The sequence below is a fragment of the Schistocerca americana genome, chromosome 2, assembly GCF_021461395.2.
Source record: "Schistocerca americana isolate TAMUIC-IGC-003095 chromosome 2, iqSchAmer2.1, whole genome shotgun sequence".
Classification (NCBI taxonomy): domain Eukaryota; kingdom Metazoa; phylum Arthropoda; class Insecta; order Orthoptera; family Acrididae; genus Schistocerca; species Schistocerca americana.
In genome coordinates, this window is record NC_060120.1 from 16,562,384 (window position 1) to 16,576,569 (window position 14,186).

Sequence of the window (14,186 nt, forward strand, 5' to 3'; positions counted from 1 at the left end):
TAATAAAGAAGGAATAAATTAAAACGACGTGTCTGATTCTGAAGTGTTACTGCATTGACCCCGAAAATGTAGTAAGCTATAAACTTCTTTCCTTTCATCGTTTTTGCGAAGGCCGGTGAGGGCAGCGGTGCGGGGGGGGGGGGGGGGGGGGGGGGGGGGGAGAGGGGGGGGGGGAAGTTAGCGAGAAGAAGTTCCATAGAGGTTTGAAATTGCGTATACAGTATGTCGGAAGTCGCTAAGTGCTAACATTCTTAAATACTGTTTCAATAAAGTCCGGGTGCTTGAGCGCCTTCAATTACGATGCCTCGAGACAAACGCACAGTTTCTAATTAAGTTTTATACCTCTTAATAGTAGCTTATGACAGCATTTAAAATTTTTAATTAGCTTAATAATTACACGAAATACTGAAAAAAATTTATTGCCTCTGGAATACGTTAAATAGGCAGCCGGCTTCTATTGTTGGGTTCAGCGTTCCGTGTACCGGGATAGGCGCTTAGCAGTGTAGAAAGGGTCAAGGGGAATCAATTGACATTTATTGCCACTATAACACATTATCATTCTTCATTGGGGGATAATAAAACTGAAAGAACTAATTGACACCTTATTCTGGAAAATTAATATCCAACTTCGATGTGAATAGCACGTACGAAAGGTCTTGTGGTGAATTCATCTTATTAAAACTAAAGATCTACTTACCCTTACGCGAAGTATGTTGTGTATGTGTTGGACAATATCATTCGCCTTATTATTGATTTTCCTGATACAGCATGTGTCGTAGTTTTAACGGTGTCAGTAATAGTACAACAAGTAACTAAACAGCGTTAGGCACAAGTTGCAGCTTTCATAGCGTAAGATAACAATTTCCGGCACTCGTTTGAAGTTTCTGCGCCGACCGTTCCGACGTCCATCAGGTTTTCGTCGGTTGAGGAAGAACTTTCTTCGGTAAAAGCGGTCAGTAGCCACTTGGATTCCATAACTGTGTTAATGGGCGTATGCTCTCTCCCCCCACACAGCTGCAGCTTTCTCTCATGCTAACTTCTCTTTGATTGCGACCATTCTCCTCTGATATACAGGTATATAACTCGCAGTCGTGGACGTCCGAAAGCACCGACGGGACGGCAGATGTTCACTTAGACCTTATTAGTGGTTCCATGTGCTGCTGACGTATCTACAGTATTCACCTAACAGTATACGCCTTCGTAGCAAAGGTCGCTAACACATGCTTCCAACACGGTGGTTGATGTGGAGATAGCCAATTCAAATATAGCAGGGAAAAAGAAATTTCATGGCGAATATTCGAAGAGTAGTGTAAGGAGAGGTGGCGTCGTAAGGTACTTGATTACCAGAATTTGCGCCTTTGCCTTGGATTAGATTACGAATCTCATTGCAGTTTGTCGGTGGTTCGTTCGTCATCGGATGTGGCCATTAAGCTTGGTGCCATCCCCTCCCCCTTCCCCCCTCCATGAAGCTACTCAAGAGAAGTAGGCTATGTATCGTGACATGGTTTTACCCTCTGCTATTCCTATACTCAACACAATACGGTACACACACACGTATTCGTTACAATCATATATGCGAGACGGTTTTACCAAGACTTGTTTTGTACACATATCACTCTGCCGCTGGCAAGTAACTCAGGAACAATATTTTTATGAATAACGAAGTTTTTATTTTTAATGTTTTGATACGCTTGTCGAGAAACTGGCCACATTTGCACCTTCAGTGGCGCATTGTAAGTGTAGTTAAACGTGAAGGGTCTTTAAGACATCTGCTAGAAACAGTTATGTATGCAGTACATGCCTCATGTTGTTGAAAACAGTAGTCAAATACATGAACTTCTACAGAAGAAATTAAATTTTAAAAATAAATGCTACAGAAAAATTTTCCTATCGGACAAGGAAAAAGGCGAATGTACTCCTCTTTGTTAAAAGATTCTGACTGAAAGGTAGGGTACCAGCTGCCTCATTCTATCTTCCTCAGCACCTCTAAAAATTTTTGCAAAATCCTTGGCATGCGAGCATATTCGCCCTCTTTTTGACATGTTACTCACCGCTCACTCGTACAAGCTGCCGTAACTATATCTCTCTCACACCCAATAGTGCATCGCTTTAAGTCACTCATGCCCATCCACTCCCAATTGCCTACTCATTTGGCCCAACTCATTTTCATATCTCTTCATGGCTTTCAACTGCCATAGTATTCTGTCTCACAATCACAGTCACCTTCTTTCTCTCCTACTACTACTGTCTGTTCTCACTGTCACTGCCTTCCTCTTGTTCTCCTTACTGCTACTATCTCACTCATTCCTTCCAACTGCTCTTGTGTCTTCTCACTGTCACTATCTCTTCCTCGTTGTCATTGTCATATACTGTGTCTCCCACCCACTTTCACTTTGTCCTCCTCTTTATTCCTCTCCCACTGGCACTGTCTCTTTCACTCTTTTCCTGGTACTGTTCCTTCACTGTCTACTATGTTCCACTGCCACTGTGCCTCCTTCCCTCACACAGCCTTCGTATCCTTGTAATCAATTATTCGAAAGGACAGTCACAATCACATTATTTTGCCTCCAACCGGTTTTCACCCGCGATGGGTTCATCTTCAGGGCAATTAACACCATTTGGTCGCTCGCTGGAGTCGTCACCCTGCCTGTGCGCGGTAGGCAGGATGACGGCTCCAGCGAGCGACCAAATCATGTAAATTTCCCTGAAGATGACCCCATCGCGGGTTGAAACCGGTTGGCGGCAAAATAAATAATGCGATTGTGACTGTCATTTTGCATAATTGATTATAAGTAAATTAATAGCTGTTTATCTCCATACAACTATGTTGTCTAAAAAGTTTGGTATCCTTGGCTGTTTTTATGACGCAACCATAGTCTAATATCCTCAGGTATTTATTACATCTCCATCTCTTTCCCGCTGCTAATGTCTCCTTCTCTCTGAGCATAAAAAAGCGCAAATATGTCCGCTTACCGGTATGTCTTCGTACAATTTTAAAGGTGCTGAGAATGAGCAGGAGCATATTCGTCTTTTTTGTGCTCCGATAGAAGTATATTTCCACTGTTTCCCTTCCTTACTTGCCACAGCAGGGCCTGATACTCATATGAAAAGAAATGTATGTAAAATTGTAATAATGTAAAACTAATTTCACATCTCAGACCGAATTTTACGAGCATAACGATTTTGCATGTGTTTCAGTACTACAACGTAGAGTTCCTAGAACACTTCTGATGACAACGGAGATATTTTACGTCATATTTCTCAGTGTTGCGGCACTTTATAAGCCACGTTTTCACCTTACACCGCATTTTAAGTGCGTATCTTGCGATAAAAACTAGGATAATTTTGAACATCTGTACTTCGGAAACGCAAAAAGATATCCTGAAAATTTTTGAGCTTGTTAGAGATCGGAATCTTAGGAATATATTGTAAAAATTGAAACCATTTGCTGCGGATAGCCGTCTTGGAATCCGTGACTGGGGTTTGGTCCGTTGCGGATGGCGAAAAAATGGTAAACAATTCTACATTTAGGTTTCCTTAGGAACCGGCCATGAATTTACGCAAGTGCTCCATTCACTCATTCATTCATTCATGGGTATATCTGCCAGTTCAATTGAAACGTGTGTTTATCAAGGATACACCTATCATCAACCAATTTATTTAATTTTTAATTGAACATTTTACATATAGGATGATTTTGAACCTCTGTATTTGAGAAACGAGTAAAGACATCAATAAAATTTTCAAGGTTTTTAGAGATCGGGATCATAAAAATTTCAGCCATTTTCTGTGCATAGCAAGCTTGGAGTCGTCGGCTGGGTTGTAGTCGTCTGGTGACTACGGAAATATAGTAAAATTCCTTTTTTCTACATCTACATCTACATCCATACTCCGCAAGCCACCTGACGGTGTGTGGCTGAGGGTACCCTGAGTACCTTTATCGGTTCTCCCTTCTATTCCAGTCCCATATTGTTCGTGGAAAGAAGGATCGTCGGTATGCCTTTGTGTGGGCTCTAATCTCTCTGATTTTATCCTCATGGTATCTTCGCGAGATATATGTAGGAGGGAGCAATATACAGCTTGACTCTTCGGTGAAGGTATGTTCTCGAAACTTTAACAAAAACCCGTACCGAGCTACTGAGCGTCTGAGAGTCTTCCACTGGAGTTTATCTATCATCTCCGTAACGCTTTCGCGATTACTAAATGATCCTGTAACGAAGCGCGCTGCTCTCCGTTGGATCTTCTCTATCTCTTCTATCAACCCTATCTGGTACGGGTCCCACACTGTTGAGCAGTACTCAAGCAGTGGGCGAACAAGCGTACTGTAACCTACTACCTTTGTTTTCGGATTGCATTTCCTTAGGATTCTTCCAATGAATCTCAGTGTGGCATCTGCTTTACCGACGATCAACTTTATATGATCATTCCATTTTAAATCTCTCCTAATGCGTACTCGCAGATAATTTATGGAATTAACTGCTTCCAGTTGCTGACCTGCTATTTTGTAGTTAAATGATAAGGGAACTATCTCTCTGTGTATTCGCAGCACATGACACTTGTCTACATTGAGATTCAATTGCCTTTCCCTGCACCATGCGTCTATTCGCTGCAGATCCTCCTGCATTTCAGTAAAATTTTCCATTGTTACAACCTCTCGATACACCACAGCATCATCTGCAAAAAGCCTCAGTGAACTTCTGATGTCATCCACAAGGTCGTTTATGTATATTGTGAATAGCAACGGTCCTATGACACTCCCCTGCGGCACACCTGAAATCACTCTTACTTCGGAAGACTTCTCTCCATTGAGAATGACATGCTGCGTTCTGTTATCTAGGGACTCTTCAATCCAATCACACAATTGGTCTGATAGTCCATATGCTCTTACTTTGTTCATTAAACGACTGTGGGGAACTGTATCGAACGCCTTGAGGAAGTCAAGAAACACGGCATCTACCTGTGAACACTTGTCTATGGCTCTCTGAGTCTCGTGGACGAATAGCGCGAGCTCGGTTTCACACGACCGTCTTTTATCGAAACCCATACTGATTCATACAGAGTAGATTTCTAGTCTCCAGAAAAGTCATTATACTCGAACATAATACGTGTTCCAAAATTCTACAGCTGATCGACGTTAGAGATATAAGTCTATAGTTCTGCATATCTGTTCGACGTCCCTTCTTGAAAACGGGGATGACCTGTACCCTTTTCCAATCCCTTGGAACGCTACGCTCTTCTAGAGACCTACGGTACACCGCTACAAGAAGGGGGGCAAGTTCCTTCGCGTACTCTGTGTAAAATCGAACTGGTATCCCATCAGGTCCAGCGGCCTTTCCTCTTTTGAACGATTTTAATTGTTTCTCCATCCCTCTGTCGTCTATTTCGATATCTACCATTTTGTCATCTGTGCGACAATCTAGAGAAGGAACTACAGTGCAGTCTTCCTCTGTGAAGCAGCTTTGGAAAAAGACATTTAGTATTTCGGCCTTTAGTCTGTCATCCTCTATTTCAGTACCATTTTGGTCACAGAGTGTCTGGACATTTTGTTTTGAGCCACCTACCGCTTTGACATAAGACCAAAATTTCTTAGGATTTTCTGCCAAGTCAGCACATAGAACTTTACTTTCGAATTCATTGAACGCCTCTTGCATAGCCCTCATCACACTACATTTCGCTTCGCGTAAATTTTGTTTGTCTGCAAGGCTTTGGCTATGTTTATGTTTGCTGTGAAGTTCCCTTTGCTTCCGCAGCAATTTCCTAACTCTGTTGTTGTACCACGGTGGCTCTTTTCCATCTCTTACGATCTTGCTTGGCACATACTCATCTAACGCATATTGTACGATGGTTTTGAACTTTGTCCACTGATCCTCAACACTATCTGTACTTGAGACAAAACTTTTGTGTTGAGCCGTCAGGTACTCTGTAATCTGCCTTTTGTCACTTTTTCTAAACAGAAAAATCTTCCTACCTTTTTTAATATTTCTATTTACGGCTGAAATCATCGATGCAGTAACCGCTTTATGATTGCTGATTCCCTGTTCTGCGTTAACTGTTTCAAATAGTTCGGGTCTGTTTGTCACCAGAAGGTCTAATATGTTATCGCCACGAGTCGGTTCTCTGTTTAACTGCTCGAGGTAGTTTTCAGATAAGGCACTTTAAAAGTTTCACTGGGTTCTTTGTCCTTGCCACCCGTTATTAACGTTTGAGTCTCCCAGTCTATATCTGGAAAATTAAAATCTCCAACCAGAGCTATAACATGGTGGGGAAATCTACTCGAAATATTTTCCAAATTATCCTTCAGGTGCTCAGCCACAACAGCTGCTGAGCCAGGGGGCCTTTAGAGACATCCAATTACCATGTCTGGACCTGCTTTAACCGTGACCTTCACCCAAACTATTTCACATTTCGGATCTCCGTCAATTTCCTTCGATGCTATTGCACTTCGTATCGCTATAAACACGCCTCCCCCTTCACAGTCCAGCCTGTCTTTGCGATATACATTCCAATCTGACTTTAGGATTTCATTACTGTTTACGCCTGTTTCCACCCAACTTTCTGTCCCTAGTACTATATGGGCGTTGTGACCGTTTATTAATGAGAGCAGTTCTGGGACCTTTCTATAGACGCTCCTGCAGTTTTAGGGTTTCCCGATCGACCGCCCTTGAACAAATGCTGCTTTCGTACCATCAAGTCCACCGCAGACAACATGAATTTATTCCATTTTCCTAAACAGTAGGATATGCTAAAATCGTACTTTGACACTATATTGTAGGATAGTGGCACTAGAAGATCCTTCTGGTGGATATAAAAATGGTCCTTAGCCCGAGGGATATCCAAAGCAGTTGATCCTGCGTTCTTATCACCAGTAGAACCCGAGGTATGAGACCGAAAAATCCCGTTTTCATGAGCGGTGTTTTTGAACATATCAGGTAGGGCATGCTGTCGCTTGCATACCTATAAAATTGCTGAATTATTTAAGACATCTGACGGACAAAACACCCATGGGGTGTCAGTGAGAAAAGTCTTGCGAGGAGCTACACGGGTTCGTTGTCACCTGAAAGTCGCATCCAGGACAAGGAATGGCAGTAGGCCGCACACAGATCAGTCGGAACGTTATGAGCAGCTTTCTACAGTGGGCACGACAGGTCGGGGCTCGGTGGCAAGCACTTGACACGGTAGACAAGGGACATAACAAGAGGTTACGGGTACAGAGAAGGCATAGGTGAAATCTGTGTATTGGAAATGGGGTTGTAGAACATTAAAGCGGATATAGTAGAAAAATAAAGGAATATGTTTGCTTAAAATTTCTCAGGTGATCCTAATTTTATTTAATTTCAGTGATAACATTAATAAAATATTCCGTCGGTTCTTGGAGGAACATAGACATATTAGAAACTGAAATACACCCTGTTAATGTTCCATAGCAATATTTATTTTATATTTTGCTACGATCTGACTTTCAGCTGTCTAGGGCATCATCAAACAGGTTGGGACAGAATAGAAAGTCCAAACAGCAGCGAGAGCTTCTAGCTTTACGAAGGTCGTTATTTCCAAAGATATGTGGTTTTTAAATATTATACATCAATGCAAAAAAAAAAAAAAGACATAACACTGGAATGCTTCGATCTGACATTTGCACGAAACAAGAAATGTTATGTAATGGTATACTGATAGTATATGAATAAACCAATGAAGCCAATCCATGAGCGACTAAAACATACTGAACTACTCAATTTATGCAGATATTGGTTAAAATAGTTAAAATCAACTGTACACAAACTGATATTGAAATGTACTAACCATGGTATGCACCAACAGACCTTACATTACCGTACATTGAATTGCAAGACTAAAATTACATGAATAAGAAGGGCAAACACTTTACCAGGTAAGTAGTGGAACAGACTACAATGGCATATGGAAAAATATCCGGACGTTGATGGAAAAATGGGGGTTGTGGGTGGGAGGAACAGATAATTTACAACAAGCTTATCGTATTAGGGTGAGCAAGTAATTTACAATAAAACTTCTCAATTTAAAATAAGCTTATCAAATTAGGGTGAGCACGATGTAAATTGGTTGCTGCTACTTTAGCAAGTCTGAGTAATGGAAATCTATTTGATCATTAAGGATTAAATCAAGAACCTGTGCCTGACGTTGACTGATAGCTAGAATTTCGAGTAATGTAAGTTTTCCTCCTTTATTTGACGTATGGAGAAAATCACATTTAATATCGTAAGAATGGCATTCTTTCAAAACATGCCCAGCAAAGATGGAATTATCCTTTTTTTTTTAGTTTCCAGTTCTTTTCATGTTCAGTCAGTCTAGCAGTTATAGACTTCCCTGAAAAAAGAAAACTGGCCTGCATATACTTTGCCAAACAAACTACAGAAATTCCTAAAAAATCCACTTTGCTCTGAAGATGGAATCCTGTCTTCTAAATTGGGCAGAATGTGGTCAACGATATTTCTACTGTAGAAATCTAGTGTACATTTCCTAGTCATTAATTTAGTGATAAGTACGCACCTGTAGCATGGGGACCCACCTGTTAGTGTCATTTAGTACCACTTGAGGAGCTATTATCCTTGGCCTATTCTTCAATCACGGCAGGACAATACCATTATTGTATACAACTTCTTTGCGTATTTTTAATTCACTCTGAAAATCTGGTTTGCGCGGTCGCGCAGTTCCAGACTGTCGCTCTGCCACCCCGGCCGGCGGCTACAGGATACTCGAAGCTAGCAGATATTACTGTGTCTGTAGAAATTACCTACTTTTATCTCTTAAATGGATGTATTTGTTTACCAGTGTCAATGGAAAAAACTAAGATGCCGACTGAATCTCCTCCTAGCTGCACTGAAATCCTAGTTTTAATGTGATTTGAATTTAAATGTGGAAAAAATTGTTTAATTACCTTGTGGTACCGTTCCACAATCACAGTATAATAAAGGGTTCAGTATTGTATATCATAACTCTAGGGCTCCTTATCTAAAAATGTTTCCTGTACTGGGTCTCTTGAAATCGAAATAAATTTGCTCCAAGCATGCCGAAGTTGCCAGGATTTGTCCTCATTTTAAGTAGCAAATCTATTACAATTTCCATGGTCTCAAGGAGCATGAATGTTGGAAAATAGGCTGTTAACATCAAACAAAACTAACTAGGTGGAATAGATAAATCTTTTAGTTTTTTCACCTGACCAAGAGAACTAGATGTTCCAAATTTTAATTTTAATTTAATTTTTAACTAGTGAATCTAATTCTTTGGTTGATTTGTAACAAGGTGATCACAAGGAGAACACTACAAGTCTTATTGGCATACCTACTTTGTGAAGCTTAAATAAATCATACAATATGGGTGCTTTTGGATTCTCGTTTCTGCGTTATTTGGAATCGGTTGTCAGTAAATATAGATTGGCAGTTGTTAATAAGGTTCTTGACTGTCATAGAATATTCAGTTGTGTAATCTGTTGGTGACTGGGAGAATTCTACAGGGGCGAGGAATGCAGACATATTTTTCAATATATTCTGACTTATTAAGTAAAACTAAACTGTCCTCCCTTGTCAGCTTTGGTGCAATTGCATCTTCAGTTCGTAGTTTTTTCTTTAATGTGGTCTTCACACTCTGTTGCCTTTGATTTTAACGAATTAGAATTCTCATTAGTGGACACCAGATGCTCTGGTGTGACACCGTTACACTCAACACTTCTCGAAATAGGTATGTGCATGCTTAACAAATAGATGCAGTAAATTGATTTAATCGAGTTGGCCAGTTGAATTTTAGCAGTTTATTCGGTTTGCTTAAGGGTACATGAACTTAAACGATTACAAAGACGAAAAGGCAACATGCAATTCCCTCTCAAGGATCTCTTTACTCACGATTAGGTACGAGTACTGTCATATGGAATGCGAAAGCTATCTGCCTGCTGCAACAGACATCCATTTACCCCTGCACTAAGTGAGCCTCATTTTTGCACACAGTTTCCTCAGAAAGTTGGAGTGAATAACCAAGAGCCTTTAGGAAGGGTCGGGTACTCTAATAACGAGGTATAAGATGAAACAGGAATGTGAAGGAGATCCAGTGTTAGAGTCCAATGACCAATGAAACAGGGCAACAGGGGTAGATAACACGCCAGGAGATCATCTAAGATTACCGAAGGAGGATCAAGTTAGCTTGGAGATTCCGTAAGACTGGAAATACCATTGTGCACAGTCCCGAAGATAGCAAGGGCAGACAAGGACAAGAACTATCGCACGAGCAGAATAATAGACAGAAGGACGGAAAATAGACGAGAGCGCGGCGCTCCCGGAGACAGATAAGAGCAGCTCGTCCGCGCCATTCACGGATGCGAGGAACTACAGGTTAGCTACCGCAAAGCGGGCCGTCGGTATGTGGAGAGCGCGGCCAATGGCTGGAAAGTGGTGTGTGCGCCCCTGCCTGGGGCTAGGCAACAGCCAACTGGCGGGCGCGTAGAAAGTGCGCCAGCTCTCCGCAGACGGGCTGCCTGCTGCTTCTACCGCTGCTGCTACTCCTGCTGAATGCTTCCGAAATTCCCGTTCCATGCACTGCAACGGTTCTCGTCATACCGTGATAGAAACAAGCGCTCCTAAGCTCGGTATTGCTCTAACAACTTCCTTTGTCAAAGTTGCTTTGTCGAATATATCTGATGACAGGAGAAAATATAAAAATGTAGTAAATGAAGCAGGCGACAAGGAACAAAACTGCCTCAAAAAAGAGATCGACAGGAATCCAAACTGGCTAAGCGGGAATGGCTAGGGGACAAATGTAAGGATGCACAAGCACATATCGCTAGTGGTAAGGTACTGCAAGTAAGGATACTGTATACAGAAAAATTAAAGAGAGCTTTTGTGAAAACAGAACTAATAATATGAATATCAACAGCTCAGATGGAAAACCAATCCTACGCAAAGGAGGGAAAGCAGAAAGGTGGAAGGAGGATGTAGAGGGTCTATACAATTATGATCTTCTTGAGGGCAACATTATGGAAATGGAAGAGGACGTAGGCGAAGAAGAGACGAAAGTGTGAAACTGCGAGAAGAATTTGATAGAGTACTGAAAGACTTAACTCGAAACGAGACCCAGGGGGTAGATGATTTTATCAGTACTACTGATAGCCTTGGGAGAGCCAGCCATGACAAAACTCTTCCATCTGATGAGCAAAATGTATGAGACAGGTGAAAGACCCTCGGACTTCAAAACGGAGATAATAATTCCAATTCCTAAGAAAGCAGATGCTGATAGACGTGAATATTATCGAAGTTCAGTGAGTCACGGCTGCAAAATACTAAAAAAATGGTTCAAATGGCTCGGAGCACTATGGGACTTAACATCTGTGGTCATCAGTCCCCTAGAACTTAGAACTACTTAAACCTAACTAACCTAAGGACATCACACACATCCATGCCCGAGGCAGGATTCGAACCTGCGACCGTAGCAGTCACGCGGTTCCGGACTGCGCGCCTATAACCGCTAGACCACCGCGGCCGGCTGCAAAATACTAACTCGAACTCTTTACAGAAGAATGGTAAAACTGGTAGAAGTCGACCTTGGGCATGATCGGTTTAGATTCCTCAGAAATGTAGGAACACGCGAGGCATCACTGATCCTACGACTTATGTTAGAAGACAGGTTGCTACGTCTATAGCATTTGTGGACATAGAGAAAGGTTTTGACAACGTTGACTGGAATACTTTCTTTCAAATTCTGGTAGGACACGTTCTCAAGCATCAAGGGATCATTAATTTAGGCTTCGAGGGAAGTTAGGAGGGTAAAAATCGTATAGGGAGACGAAGGCATGAATATCCTAAACAGATTCAGAAGGATGTAGGTTGCAGTAGTTACTCGGAGATGAAGAAGATTGCACAGGACAGAGTAGCATGGAGAGCTGCATCAAACCAGCCTCTGGACTGAAGACCACAACAACATCCACATGGTCACATGGTGTACAGAGAGGCACAGCACGTCATTTGTTTAGAATTTTTCACATTTTCTAGGCATGCAAAAAGTTCATCTACCTTGTTTTTCAAGCCCTAATGTTCTGATGAAATAATTTGACTTTTCAGTAAACTGTTCTGCTTCAATTTATTTCAATAATGTATGTCTGTAACCTGAAACCTAAATAATTTGCCCCTTTGACTCCACAAACCAGAAGGATTTTGTGCATTGTGCTTATGCCCCCCCTCCCCCCACTTACACTTTCTGTAGGATGTTCGGCTAATATATCCTTCTCCCTCTTATTCAGGTCTTTCAGGTCTCTCAACTGCAGCAACAAACATGGCACGGCTTTGTGACTTCGTTTTAGTCAGAAGCAATCCGCTCAGCTTTTTGTTTACACGTCTAACAGCCGGTGTTATCCTAGGGCTTGTCATGGTGGTGTAAAGGGTAAAGAGTCACCGTTGTCAGTGACTCTTTGGAAATGCTTGGTAGAAAGAGTCGACTATGGCACTGCGGTGTGGTAAGATGCTAAATGGTTGTATAAAAATCGAGTGTAACTGAAATCAGAAAATGCTCGTCATTTTTAGGATTTTGCGTGCCTGTTTTCATGTTCGTACTGGAAGGACTGGCGTGCTAAATGGCACTTTCAGAACTTGAGAAGGTGTTTTCCATAGTGAAATGCCACGCTCGTGACATTTTAAAGTTGTTAACCTTCAGTACACGGTACGAAGTCGGTTTTCCTACTGATCCACCCGAAAATTTGAGGGATTTGAACTCTTCACATCTCCAGTCAATCAGTTTCTTTCATTAGTTTTTGAAATTTATAGATTTTCTTTTGCTTCAATATTTCGCGTAATGTAGACTTCTGAACAACTAGTTTTGTTCATGTATGTTTGTGCGCCGTCGTGACTGAACTGTATTTTTGAAGTAATTATATGCTTCTCTGACTAATATTTTTCTAAGTCCTAGAATTTCCTTGCAAGAACATTCAAATTTCAACAATTTTATGTCCATGTGAACACTGCAGGCGGTCCAGTTCATTCCACGTGAAGTGCATTTAGGTTTCAGTGAAAACTGTCATGTTACTGAATTGTTTCCACGATCAATATTACATTATTTGCTATATACGATAAACAAAACACTCCCTTCTTCACTGCGTGCTTTTTCAGAAGGAAAGTCGCTGTTGGTGCCGATGGATCTGGTGTTCGTTTTGTATAAAGCTTGACTACCTTACGTCTTATATTTTTAAGCTATGGTGACAGACTGGGCGTAACACACGCCTTGTACTGCATTAAGCTAGAAGCACAGTTGCTAACGCGAACTTTGGCTGAGTTCAAGTGTTTGCTGCAACTTGTCAGTTGCATGCAGTTCACTTAATTGGTTACGATGGGCGTTACGGCCGCCTCAATAACTGAGTGGCCAGAGTAGGTGGTTGGCATGTGGAGGACCCGGGTTCTATTCCCGCTAATACCACGGACTTTTTCATTTGTGGGAGATCTGAAACAAGATGCATTCTGCCTTGAGATGTCAGTTCACAAACTATTTGAATGAGAAGTAGCGACACCACGTTACGGTAACTGATAACGCCCGGGAAAGCGGCGTGCTGACCCGTGCCGCCCCATACTGCATCCACATGACGCCATTGGCTGATGGATGACAAGGTGGTCGGTTGGGACCATCTGTGAGTGGAAGGATGGTGCTTTCCTTTTTCCGTCAACGTTGTAAATATGTTGTTCAAAGTAAGCCCTGTTCTAGGTGTTACTCCCTTAATGAAGCATTCAGTTCGCGTGCCTGTATACTCTTTAATCCACGGGGCAATTTTGTGTACGAGAGCGCATTTCAGCCCACGGGGTAGTTTGAATTTACTTTTGCATGTAATCCAGATGCAGTTTTAAAACAGGGAGGTTACAATTTTTCTTTAAACATGACTGCATGCTTGTCGTTTCAGATGAGTTCACGTAACAAAAGAGAATACTTTCTTTAGTAATAAAAGTAAGCCAGTGATATCTTTGCGTTAAGTGAGCTACAACTTGTTTCTGTCTTTGTTTTCTGTTGTTATTTAATGTCATTGTATGATTTATCAGAGATTTTAGTAGCTACAGTCTGAAACCGCGCGACCGCTACGGTCGCAGGTTCGAATCCTGCCTCGAGCGTGGATGTGTGTGATGTCCTTAGGTTAGTTAGGTTTAAGTAGTTCTAAGTTCTAGGGGGCTGATGACCTCAGAAGTTAAGTC